Here is an 11,624-nt window from a genome sequence, read left to right on the forward strand (position 1 = left end):
ACCTATAGAATAATTGTATCATGTCGCTGTTACCATATAGTGCATAACGTAGACACAGGAACCCCCCAAACGTTACCATATTGCATTCTTTTTTGCGATTTCATCAATTTATATCTTCATAAATAATATATTTGGGATTCCATCATACATGTTATGGGAAAATGAATGACGCCATTACAAAGTACAACTATTCCTGTAACAAATAAGCCCTTACATGGCCTGTAGATAAAAAACTGAGAGTGCTAGAGCTCTTAGGAGGGGAGGAGGGAAAAACGGAAACACTAAGATCAAAATTTGCGCGGTCCACTGGGTCATTTTGGGCCTGGTCCTCAAAGGGTTAAAGAACAGTTTACAGCTTCTATGTTATGGATTAGGTCAGCATGCTCGGTATAACTAAATATTAACACAAACAGTAACTACTAATGATTATAAAATCTGAAGGATAATTTTACTATTTACAATAACTCCCTACACTTAAGAGATTTGCTATCTTCATACATTTCTTACAGTTGCTTAGTTTACAGTTGGTTTAGTTTTAAATGCCATATCTATTACACATGAATAGAAATTCCCAATTTACATGTAAATTATATATTTAGATTCATCACATGATGTCAAAGTCATGCAACTATACAGTGACATGTGGCATTGTGCCAACCAGTAAGTGACTGGCAAAGTGCTCTGTCTTTTTAGGAACAATTTGCAGTAGCTGCTGGGGTATAATGCGGTGCTCTTGCCGCTGCAGAACAATTATAATACATACCTTAGATTCTTTTTGAATTGGTTACAATGTTATATAAATTAATGGTAGACCGGAAAGTCCTCCTCACACCTCGAAGAGGTTCTGCAGTGACAGCTGTGTACAATATAAGAAATAATTTACTCCCCTGCCATAGACTAGGAGGTCCATTATCTAATACATAGTCTACATTAACATATATAAAATACAAATGTTGCACTGGTTCTAAGTTACATTATACTTTTCCTAGCTGTCACCAACCTTTGCTTACAGTCTTTGTACTGTAGTTAGGAACAGTTCAGTGTTCCCTATCAGATTACTGTACAGTGCCTCATATACAGACTAACATAGAACAAGTGGATCTGCCATGATTTAAAAGGTGAGGGAGACTTCCTGGTCAAAGTACAGTGCTGTAGACCCCGCTATGCAGACCATGCCTCTCCTCTACTCGCGCTCCTACCCAGTGCAGGGAGCTCTTACACCAAAGTAATGCTCTTAAACCAAGTCACAATTTTTAAAAACTGTGAGCTCTTAAACCAAAATGCTCTTAAACCAAGTTACTCTTAAACCAAGGTACTGCTGTACTCACTTCTGACATCTCCACCACTCCACTACCAACTCTTGCTGGTCTTCGATCAGTGATTGTCTGCAGCAGTCATTTGCCCTTGCCACTTCCAGAATAACATCAAGGATTGGGGGGAACAGTAAAAGCATTGATGCTACAGCAGCAGAAAATTTAAGAAGTACAGTGGTACCTTGGTTTAAAAGTAACTTGAATTAAGAGCGCTTTGCAAGAAGAGCTCACAGTTTTTCAAAATTGTAACTTGGTTTAAGAGCATTGCTTTGGTTTAAGAGTACAACACTGTACTCTGGCCCAGTCTTTCTCACCTTCCAAATCATAGCAGATCCACTTCAGGCTGGGGCTTGCACCAGGGGACAGGACTGTGGAAGTAATCTCTTCATAGCTGTAACCCCTCTCTCCCCGGACAGAGAGTGTGCGGCATTTATGTGCCCACATATGTCCTTTTTTTATTCCTTCATGCCTCCTGCAGTCTCTGTCAGCCCTTATGTTTCCCATCCTCTCCATTCCTGCTATAATGTGCCTGCACTTACACTCAGCTATACACTCAGATATTCATATGTCCTCCTGCACAGCTTTGTGATTCTCACTTTCTGATTGGTCCATGCTGAAACCCCCCCCCCCCCACCACCATTGCTGTCATGTGACCACACAGACCTCTGACAGCAGCTCTGCTTCTCTTTTCAGCCCGTTGTACTACGCTACTGCATTCTGAGGATCTGCAGTTCCATCCTGTATCTACAAACTGCTGCTGTTTTTCCAGGTTTATGCACTTACACACTATACACCACATGCTGATTACTATACAGTACAGTTACTTGTAATATGACATATTCAGTTTTTGAATGTTTGTTTCATTTGTTTTACATGTTATTCAGAATTTTAAAAAACAACAACATTATTTTGGGGATGGGGAAGCAATTTTCTGCATTTCAATTATTTCTTTTGGGAAATTTTGCTTTGGTTTAAGAGTGAATTTAATTACAAGCATGGTCCCAGAACAAATTATGCTCGTAATCCAAGGCACCGCTGTAATGTGTTAATTTTATTATCAACTACTTGTTGCTATTTTTTTTCTATTATTACAGGTAAACACTATATATAATACCTTTTATTGGTAGCCAAAGCTGCCCATACATTTTAAAGGAACCAATCACTAGAAAAATCGATACTAAGCTAATCAACTGTGCTTATGTAGCTCCTAACACCCTTCCCATACATATTTCTTTTGCCTGCGTCCTTGCCCTGTAAAAGCTGCAAATGTACTTTAATAAAGTCCCACTCTGCATGCAAATGCAGGTTAACTAGTCACCTGGGCGTTTCCTGCTTACAAAGTAGTCATGGTCTTAGTGCTATAATCACGTCTCTCTAGGCATGATTTAGAGCATTGTATCTTAATTACATCATGCAGAGGCGGACCTTGCATTGTATCAGTGCTCCAACGTCTTTATTACGGCAGACATGCGTAGGACAGAGGCATCCAATCCCCCTATTCAATGTCAGAGTGCTGACACGATGTACAGCCCACCTCTGTGTGATGCAACTAAGATAAAGTGCTCTGAATCATGTCCACAGGAGAGTGATTACAGCATTGGGACCATGACCATACTTTGCAAGCAGGAAATGCCCAGGTGACTAGTTAACCCGCATTTGCATGCAGCGCTCGGCTTTATCAAAGTACATTTGCAGCTTATACAGGGCAAGGACGCAGGCAGAAGATATATGTATGGGAAGGGTGATAGGGGCTGTATAAGCACTGTTGGTTAAGGCCCTATTACACAAAACGATCATCGGCCGTATTTGGTTGATATCGGCCGTTACGGACTATAATCGTCTTGTGTAATAGAAGGCAACGATCAGCCGACATGAATGATCGTTGAAAGACAAATGACTAATATAGCAATCATCTGCTGTTGTCACACCGTGGCATAGGGGTGGCAGCAGCAGACCACTGCTATCTGCTATGGGCTGGCCGGACAATCTACCGATCACCCGGGAAGCCCCCGGCAGCTCCCTGAGTCCCTCCTGTACTGACCCGCTCGCTGCCGCTGTGTGTAATAGCAGCGTCAGCGAGCGGAGAACAAGGAGCAAATGAGCGCTGACAACGTGTAATTGGGGCTTTAGCTTTGTATACTTTTTCTAGTGATTGGTTCCCTTTAAAGAGCAGCTATGTTTTAACAAATGTGATATTTCTTATGAGGGTATAAAAATTATCATTTATATTTTTACTGTCTATGTGAGATGTTTTTAGAATGTTAACAAATGTCTAAAAATGCAAAAAGAAAAATTTGGTCAGCTCTCCTACAACATCATTCACACTAGGCAGGAGCATGTTGCTATGGCTGAAATTGCAGACACATAAACACGAAAAAATGCAATAGCTCACCTCTAATGGCAAGATATGGCAATAAGCAGCCCCCAACTGCTAAAAAATCTCCATAAAAATAATGAGGCTCTTGATATACTATTTGCGAATAGTGTAAACCATCCCACCACGATAGGTGGCCTCATGCCGGGGATGGACCGACACTGTACTACAGCCTCTCCATGGCATATAATAAGTCTATGCTCTGGGCATGCAGGATCTATCTAATGCTGGCAAAAATAATACACACCTGGGTGGGATGGGTGGAGTGCACGACCAAGTAGAAGCAGTCACTCCCGCCATCTAGAACACAGGCAAAAAGAAAAATTTAGTCAGCTCTCCTACAACACCATTCACCCTAGGCAGGAGCACGTTGCTATGGCTGAAATTGCAGACACACAAATTCAATGTCTAAAAAGAGCCAAACTCATTCAACAAGCATTCAGACAACAGCTATATATATAGAAAGAGAGATAGGTATGTGAAGTCACATGACAAGCTGATCGGCTGTCAGCAAGTAAAGAGAGCCCCCAACTCGTGTAATCCACGCCTTCCTCTATAAAGATAAAGTTCTTATATCATTCTGAAATGACTGATCCAAAAGGGCATCTTAGGTCATAGAATTCTTTATGCTGAAACCCAATACTAGACAGGGTTTTAAATTCCCTTTATCTTATAAGCTAATTTGGCTCGTAAGAAGCCAAATTCCTGTGTCTGTGACTAAATGGATACTCTAGGGTAGGGTCACAAGTTGCGTATTTGTTGTGGGTCTTCTACAGCCTTTACAGTATCAGTGAAGTGGATGGGATTAAAAAAATCTGCCATAATCCACATTGCAAAACACAGCAGAAAACCTGCACCAAAATATGCGGGATTTGATTAATATTTTCTGTGTTTTGACTTCATAAAACTCTAGATGTTATGCTACATGTTTAATAGGTTTGACCTCTATGTAAATACCCCTCTTAAATACAACAGTGTATAACCATTACCACTGATTACAAGATTCACTGCAACACTTGCCACAATCACTTCTATTAGAACACACTTTGCACTGAACTGCATCTTTGTGCACACTCACCCTCCTTGAGAAATGTTTGATGATAGTAGTGTACCTACCCGAGTATGACACCATTCCCGCCTTAGAATCCTTCTTTTTTCCTCACATGCTGATCATGCAGGGGAGGAGCAGTTGCTAAGCTTTTCTCTGCACTCAGAACGCCAGCTTTGAGCCCACATTCTTTTTTTAGCTGCGAAAATCTGAATCTCCCTGGGTCCTTCCCAGTATTCCTCACTTCCCTTTCAAACAGGGTATGTGAACTACATAAGGGGGAGAGGGAGCATCATATCGATGTAAATACAGTTCTGTACAAAGCAAAGAACTTTTATTCCCTATTAAGCAGGCAGCCCAGGACCTGTGAATCATGATTATCAAGTATGGAATTTAAAGGGGTTTATCATGCTGTTTGAGAGATTTATACTTACTAAATTCTTGATGCGCCTTCTTTGTTTTGCCGGTTGAACTTGAATAGGGCATCCACTAAGGTGGTCACGCATACTTAGTTCAATGTATATTGCTTGTTAGTCTCTCCTATGTGCAAGCATGCGGGATTATTGGAAAGTGTTTGCTCTTATGCATGGTAACAGCACGGTCACAGTTTTAGGGTACAAACACACACAGCAGATACACAGCAGATACGCAGCAGATTTGATACTGTGTTCTGTTATTTAGATCTAATCTGCTGCGTATCTGCTCCGTATCGCAGCAGTAAATACGCAGCATATATGCCGTGTGTGTTTGTACCCTTAAGAGGATGCCAGGAATTGATCAGATCTGCAGGGAGAGAAACAATACATGGATTTAAGTAATTTTTACCTAAAACTCAGCCTGTTTGTACTTCTTTACATATATGTGGGACAAACCTGATTTTACCAAGTTTGCTTCATGGGAAAACCCTAGTAACAGGGGCAGGGTCCCATTAGGTATTACAGCCCACTGGGAATCTGCTTGTTGTGCACATTGCCAGTCCAGGCCTAAGTATATCAATATACTAATTTAACAACAATTTCATTTAAAGGCGTTCACCAGCCAGGAGAAAAAGCTTCAGAAGGGGGAGTGAAAAAAATAATATACACTACCTATCTGACGCCTGTACTCCTCTGCTCCAGTGCTCGATGATAGACCGGTGCTGTGTGCAGGAACCGGCCACAGTTAAAAAAAAACGTCTGAAGCACTGGCTTCCCCGCGCCTTTTGATTCATGTTCAACACCTAAAGCAAAGGTACCTGATTGTACATTCGCTTTAAATAATTTTTACTAATCAATCATTATTAATCTTTACTAATCAAGATGTAATTAATCTACATAATTCTGCGTTTGCACGGAAAGATTATCGTGCGAATTTGCACAATAACGATCGAATTCGAACGATAATCGTACGTGTAAACGCAGCGAACGATCAAGCAACGAGCGAGAAATCGTTCATTTTGATCTTTGAACATGTTCTCATATAATCGTTGGTCGTTCGCAAAAAATTTGCAGATCGTTCCGTGTAAACAATCGTTCGCCGATTTAACCTATGTGCGAGATAGGCTTATGCGATAGCAAAACAATTTTTCCATACAATATATTGTTTCGTCTAAGCGCTGATCGTTATAAAAAAAAATTGTTACTTTGAAATCGTTCATCGTATGATCTGGCGAATTATCGCTACGTTTAAACCCAGCATAACCCATTTTGATCAAATAATTTTTCTAATTCTTAATACGCACAGTTGTTATTTAAATATGCCATTAAATATACTTTACATGTATAAGGTTTACTTTTTTTTTTTACATTATATGAATAGTCTGTTTGTTGTTGCACAAATAAAGTACTATAAAAGCTTAAAGTTTTTGAGACGTCATATTAAAAATCTGATGTGTAGTTAAATGAATTTTGTTTTTGTTTGTTTTTTTGCTTCTAGTAACTTCTCAAACTGGCACTAGGGATGGTCCGAACCTGCCGAGGTTCGGGTTCGTACGAACCCGGACTCTCGGCAATGATTCCCGCTGTCTTAAACCTCCGTGGAGAGGGTGGATACAGAGGGAGGACAGCCCGGAAAACCGGGATACAGCCACAGCCATAGGCTGTATCCCAGTTTTCCAGGCGGTCCCCCCCTTTATCCACCCTTTCCACAGAGGTTTAAGACAGCGGGAATCATTGCCGAGAGTCCGGGTTCGTACGAACCCGAACCTCGGCAGGTTCGGACCATCCCTAACTGGCACAATAAAGTGAAATGAGTGATAAAAATAAACTGGTCTATATTCCAAATAATATGAAGACAGCAACAGCTTTTTTCAACATGTAAATGTCCTTCTTTTAAAATCCAATGGTACTTGAATGTTCAAAGTGAATTCATCATTAGGAACGCCCCAGGCAGGATTTCTCCTAATCGACATTTGTCTGAACACTGCACATGGTCCTTTACTATCCGGCACTATGTGCAGTGTTCAGACAAGTGATGAATAAAATAAATCCTGCCTGGGGCATTCCTAACGGTGAAGGGGGCAGGATAGAAGTGCGTCGCATAGACCCTTTAGGCCACACCAATATGACACAGGGCTGAAAGTTTTTTTTTTTAGTTTTTTTAGGATCAAAAGGAAATGGCCATTCAGCATAGACAATACGGAGCTGGCTATGCTGAGCGGCCATTTCCCGTGGAAATGGTACGTCATAAAAAAGTTGTCAGAATTATGACAGTGGTGGAGTGCGGAAGACAGTGGGGCCCCAAGTACAGGCAGCTGCGGCAGGGACAGGTGAGTATACCGCAATGTTGTGTCCCCCATTGCCCTGACAGAAGTGTACTTTTGTAATTTAGGTTGGAAAACACCTTTAGTAATTGATGTTTGATTTCATGAGGGTTTTTTTTGTATTATTATTTTTTATTTTAAAGTGCCCTGATTCCAGAGTGATATATATCAACTGATTTAAGAAAGTTATATAGATTTGTAATTTACTTCTATTTAAAATCTCAAGCCTTCCAGTACTTACCTGTTGCTGTATATCCTGCAGAAGGTGGTATATTTTTTCCAGTCTGACATAGTGCTTCCTGCTGCCATCTCTGTACATCACAGGAACTGTCCAGAGCAGCAGCAAATCCCCATAGAAATCCTTTCCTGCTTTGGACAGTTCCTGTCACCGACAGAGGTGGAAACAGAGAGCACTGTGTCAGACTGGAAATAATACACCACTTCCTGTAGGGCAAATAGCAGCTGATAAGTACTGGAAGACTTTTTAAAAATAGAAATTTTTAAATAGAAGTAAATTATAAATCTATATAACTGACACCAGTTAACTGGAAAAAACTTTGACCGGAGTTCCCAGAGAACAAGAAAAAAACTTAACATGAAAAATGGGATTTTAAGGACTAGTGTTGATTATTAATGGAGCGGGTGGGCCGGATGAGGCTGTGGGGGTGGGCCAGTGCTCCTAACAGTGCTCCCAGACGAATATTATGCCGACTTACAGAACAAGAAAGGTGCCAAGGTAGGATACACACCTTTCTCCTCAGCGTCACGAGCGCTATAGGGGGCTATCAGCAGGTTAGATTAGTCTAACAGGGGCAGATAGCTTATTGGCATACATTACAAAGTTATATAAATTTGTAATGTGTGTAAAAGTGTCGCTGTCATTATAACTTTCAAAATCTAAATCAACAGTAGATGTGATATAAAGCAACTTTGCAATTTACATTCATTATTTTTTTAGTTATCATGGAAATACGACACTTCCTGTTTTCTGACTCTTTTTTTCTCAAAGACTCAGAAAACAGGAAGTCCTGTGTTTCCTAGACCATCTGAGCACTCACAGAGAGAAGGCAGTCATGTGATTGATGGACACATTGAGCTGTGAAACTATGTACTGGCCTGTGTTTAGTCTGTTTTCCTGTGTTTAGTCTGTTCTTTTCCCCAAGCACAAGTCTAAAAATCTGCCTTCATGAGACTGGACCTGGATTTCTGGTAAGTACAGCTTTGTTTTACAGCATGATAACAATAGAAAATAATGAATGTATACTGTAAACTTGCTTTATATCACATCTACTGTTGATCTAGATTTTGAAAGTTATAACAACAGTGACACTTTAAGCTAAAAAGGCAAAACACAGTTGTCCTTTAAAACTTAGGGCCCTATTACACAGAGCGATTTTCTGCCCATTTATGCCTATTTGGAAAATATTGCTCCCTGTAATGAAGACAACAATCAGCCGTGGAGCCAATAATCGAGTGATTGTTGTCTTTCAATTCATTTAAATATCATCGGCCCCCAACCGCACATTGTTACGGGTAATAGCAATGCAAGGCCAATGGCTAATGAAAGTGTAGAGAAAATAATACAGATTATACTTACCTATCCACACTCTCCAGGGGGCCTTCTGGCTTTTCCTCGACTTCCTAAGCTCACAGCAGCCGAAGCTGTCAAGAATAATTTTTGGGGGTTGTTAAGTGTTTATTTTTCTGTGTTCAGCAAGGTACAGAGTTTTTGTTTACGACTGTGGGGTATGCTGGACGCGGGATGTTGATAAGTTGGACCCCACAGGGTATTCGTCTCCTGGTCGACACCATCAGATTAGCTATGGTCACACCACAAGAAAAAGGCTGACACAGGGACAACCAGCAAGAGATGCGAAATAAGGCTTTTCTTCCTGTCAGCTGCACAGCCTCTGGGGGTTACTGAAACCGGAAGAAACCTGTATCGCGATGAAAAGCCTACGGTCCTTGTTTAAACAAAAAGTATGTCTTAAAAAGCATGAATGCCCAGTCGAGCTGGTATCCCGAAGAGAAGGGAAAAAACATGTTGCTGAAACAAGAAAATTGATGTTACTATGTGGTATACATAGGGGTGGTAAATTGCAGGTAAAGGAATGGACTAAAGCCCTGAAAGAGAACAAAGGGATTCTAGAAGATAGCGGATATTCTAGAACAGGGGTGTCAAACTCAAATACACAAAGGGCCAAAATTAAAAAATTGGACAAAGTCGCGGGCCAAACTTGATAATTATTGAAGCGCGACTGTCAGAGCAGGGTGCTGTGTTTCTGTCACTGTCAGCAGTGTGCGTCTCCCAGTCCTCTGCACTATGATAAATTACATGACATTATAAATTGCTATGACATGATTAAACCCCAACCCATATAATAGCCAATACCCTAAAAATTGCCCCACATATTAACCAGCCCTTCCAATAGTGCCCAAATAATAGCCAGCCCCCCCAAGTGTCCCATATAGTATCCAGCCCTCCAAATGTCCCATCTAGTAACCAGCCCTCCCCCATAGTCTCTTATATTGAAGCCAGCTCTCCCCCATAGTCTCTTATATAGTAGCAAGCCCTCCCCAAGAGTCTCACATAGTAGCCAGCCCTCCCCAATAATCTCACATAGTAGCCAGCCCTCCCCAATAGTCTCATATAGTAGCCAGCCCTCCTCAATAGTGTCTTTTATAGTAGCCAGCCCTCCCCAATAGTCTCTTATTTAGTAGCAAGCCCTCCCCATAGTCTCTTATTTAGTAGCCAGCCCTCTCCAACCATCTCATATAGTAGCCAGCCCTTCCCAATAGTCTCTTATAAAGTAGCCAGCCCTCCCCATAGTCTCTTATAAAGTAGCCATGGCGGGCCAGATGTAATTAAAACTCTGAATTGCCTGGCGGGCCAAAAGTAATGGCACCACGGGTCACATTTGGCCTGCAGGCTCTTATATAGTAGCGAGCCCTCCCCATAGTCTCTTATATAGTAGCCAGCCCTCTCCAACAATCTCATATATTAGCCAGCCCTCCCCAATAGTCTCACATAGTAGCCAGCCCTCCCCATAGTCTCTTATATAGTAGCCAGCCCTCCCCAGTAGTCCCATATAGCAACCAACCCTTCCCAATAGTCTCACATAGTAGCCAGCCCTCCCCATAGTCTCTTGATGATGATGGCAGGGGGATGCTCAGTGTCTCTCCAGTGCCCTGTGTCCCTCAGTGTCCCTCTGCCATCATCCTCTCCAGCAGCCACAGCCCGCACAGCTCTGGGAGTCGGGTTGTGATATTACCATTTTATGCAGTAAGTGAAGCCTTGATGCAGTAGTAAGTGCAGGGAAAAAAGCACTTTATAAGCATTTCCCGTAATAAATGTATATTGATAATTTGTATAACTTTTGGGGGGCAATACAATACTTCAATAAAAATTTCCGCTGAACTTCTTTAAGTGGAGACTGTAGAAGTCAATAAAAGTGGTATTGTGTGCTCAATTTGGAGACACAACTTGTCATTGTGTCTTTGTTTGTCCTCATATAGATTTACTGGCAGACAAATTTAAAAGTTATGGCTATTGAATTGTGAATATGCAAACAAGCCTGGTTATTAAAGTATTAATGTGCTAACAAAGCAGAGGCCTTGATAAACATAATATGAGAATGTCATTACAATATTAGCATTTCCATTTATTTCCAACCTCACTACTTGTGAGCACATAAATAGTAGTACTGACGTCCGAACCAAGTCATTTTTAGTGTCTGTCATTCCAACAGCTGTTCACACAACCATCTGTAGCTATCCATTCAGCAACATATAAATATTGGTTACTATGGTCTCTCCTCTATAAATGTCTAATCGGTGTATAGACCAAGCTCGGCACAATACTATTTTTTACAATTTTTTTTTTTACAAGTTAATGGTTTCCTTGATTAAAAACTGTTGCCATAAGTTTGAGTCTGCAATCTTCAGTCTTTCATAAATTTTGAGCACCCTAAAAGCAGTTTGCAGCCAGCTACTAGATTCAGACTTTGGGGGTTTCTCTTTATATTTGTATGTAGCTCATGTGATTTACCTTGCTTCTTCTGTAAAATGTTTTTGTGTGCTTAATGTACAGCTATATTGACAGCCTGTGTGACCTGCCCTCCATGTATACTTTTGTCCGGTGAAAATATT

General features: G+C 41.0%; 1 long non-coding RNA gene across 1 annotated transcript in view; it reads right to left on the reverse strand.

Moving 5' to 3' along the window:
* The window catches only part of LOC138788045 (uncharacterized), a 29,378-nt gene extending 25,342 nt beyond the window's left edge, over positions 1-4,036 (reverse strand). The window contains exons 1-2 of the long non-coding RNA XR_011362549.1: positions 3,935-4,036; positions 764-856 (exon numbers count right to left, since the gene is read on the reverse strand). This is a non-coding gene — a long non-coding RNA (uncharacterized lncRNA). The remainder of the gene's footprint in view (positions 1-763; positions 857-3,934) is intronic.
* Between the last annotated feature and the right edge of the window lie 7,588 nt (positions 4,037-11,624).

The sequence above is a fragment of the Dendropsophus ebraccatus genome, chromosome 4 (genome assembly GCF_027789765.1).
Source record: "Dendropsophus ebraccatus isolate aDenEbr1 chromosome 4, aDenEbr1.pat, whole genome shotgun sequence".
Taxonomy (NCBI): domain Eukaryota; kingdom Metazoa; phylum Chordata; class Amphibia; order Anura; family Hylidae; genus Dendropsophus; species Dendropsophus ebraccatus.